This window comes from Nematolebias whitei, chromosome 11 (genome assembly GCF_014905685.2).
Source record: "Nematolebias whitei isolate Nwh7 chromosome 11, NemWhi1, whole genome shotgun sequence".
Taxonomy (NCBI): domain Eukaryota; kingdom Metazoa; phylum Chordata; class Actinopteri; order Cyprinodontiformes; family Rivulidae; genus Nematolebias; species Nematolebias whitei.
Window position 1 is genome coordinate 48695285 of NC_056508.1, and position 2013 is coordinate 48697297.

A 2013-nucleotide genomic window follows, 5' to 3' on the forward strand; every position below is an offset into this window, starting at 1 on the left:
TACTAGCATATTTAGCTACATTTACTAGCATATTTAGCTACATCTACTAGCATATTTAGCTACATTTACTAGCATATTTAGCTATGTATACTGTTGTTGTAGCCACTGATTTAGTTTGGTCTGGTTGTTCTGCAGCCGTGAACACAACAGGTACCCGAACGCACCACGGCTATTTTAGTCAACTTTATGGTTGTTAAATAAATGTGAACAAAACAAAAACAGGATTTATCTGAACTAACCAAATGAAAATTACTTTCAAATAAACGCCGGCCTGTGCTCCTCTACCATGGTTAACCAGTGCTGACTGCTACTTCCTGTCTGACAGGAAGTTGTACCAGAATCACATGACAGCAGAGCAACCAGGAAGAAGGTTGCTACACCTGCAGGAGGAATGAAGCTCATTCTGAAGGAAACAGAAGAACAAAGGAGTTCCTTTATTCACTTTGATGTCGTTCTTCATATAAAATTACTATAAAAAGTAATATATAAAAAATATAAAAGTTCTCCGAGTGTCTTCAAACATCTGCCAAGTTCCTGACAAAAACCAACGCACACATTCCTGTTTTTAGTTTTCTACGTGGCTTTTTAATGTAGCTGCGTTTGTTTTGTTAATACCATTTTCTTTCATTTATTTTTTACTTTATATTTTCTTTTATGATTGTCCACTGTTGTCTTCATCTTTGTTAAATCAGGTCTCTCTGGTAAATGAGTCCTCAAGACTCAACGAGACGAACCTGTATAAATAAAAGTTGAATTATCTGTTTGTTTGTTTGTTTGTTTGTTTGTTGTTCAGGTACTGTCCGGTGTGTAAGAAGCACCAGTTGGCCACTAAGAAGTTGGATCTCTGGTCTCTGCCGGAGGTTCTCATCATCCATCTGAAGAGGTTCTCCTACACCAAGTTCACCAGAGAGAAACTCGACACAATCGTGGACTTCCCCCTCAGGTACACACACACACGCACTCACACTCACGCGCACACGCACACACACACACACACACACACACACACAGCTCTGACAGCGTCTGTGTTTCAGGGATCTGGACTTCTCCTCGTTTCTCTTGAGGAGGAAGCTGTCCACAGAGGAGCCGCTGAGTTGCTACAACCTCATCGCTGTGTCCAATCACTACGGAGGACTCAGAGACGGACACTGTAAGCCCCGCCCCTCCCCACGATTTGTGACCTTTGACCCTCACTGATGTTTGTTTCTGCAGACACCAGCTACGCTCAGAACAAGGACAACGGTCAGTGGTATTACTTCGATGACAGCAAGGTTACATACGCCTCCGTGGACCAGATCGTGGTCAGTGTCTCACACACACACACACACACACACACACCGGTTGTTTGGATGAGTAATAAACATCAGTAAGTTTGTTTTTGAACAACAAGGTGGTAAAATGTTAAAACCAGTGACAGAGAAAAGCTCTGAGCTGCGTTACCTGCTCACTTTTATCGTCCCCTCAGCTCAGAGTTCAGGTGTCCTCCAAGCTGCAGCCTCTTACACAGCACAAACATATGGTTCATGGGCGCAGACAAGGTCGTGTCTTGGGAGATGGTTCATCTTGTTCTCAGTCATAATAATAAAAACATCCATAATCTTGAATCAGATCATGTCAGAGGTTTTTGGAAGTGACCTCGATCCAAACGGTCCTGTTAGACCTCAGTGAGGGAGGGTGTGTGTGGATCCATCATCGTGCACGTTAAAGCACAGGACTCAGCACATCGTAGCTGCAGACGTTGTTGCTTTGTCTGTTTTTAGTGAGTCATGTTCTGCAACGTCTAGACACATGTGTTTCTACTTGAGCTCACCTGAACAGGTGCGTCCAGTCCCGTTCCTCACCTCAGTCCACCAAACTGTTCTAGTTCAGACGCAGAGAGCAAGAACACATTTGGTAGCAAACAGCAGATCCACGTGCACGCAGGCTGGAGAGGGGTCCACAGCTGCCCAGAGTCCGTCGGACTCCTAAAGAGCCATGTAAAGTTAAAGAACCCTTGTCGTAAAGAACCCTTAT

At 44.0% G+C, this 2013-nt stretch overlaps 1 long non-coding RNA gene across 1 annotated transcript; it reads left to right on the forward strand.

The window, feature by feature from the left end:
• Nucleotides 1-886: 886 nt before the first annotated feature.
• LOC119417800 lies at nt 887-1290 on the forward strand. Its single transcript, XR_005187159.1, has 3 exons — nt 887-943; nt 1035-1150; nt 1213-1290. It is a non-coding gene; the product is annotated as an uncharacterized LOC119417800 (long non-coding RNA).
• Nucleotides 1291-2013: the final 723 nt, after the last annotated feature.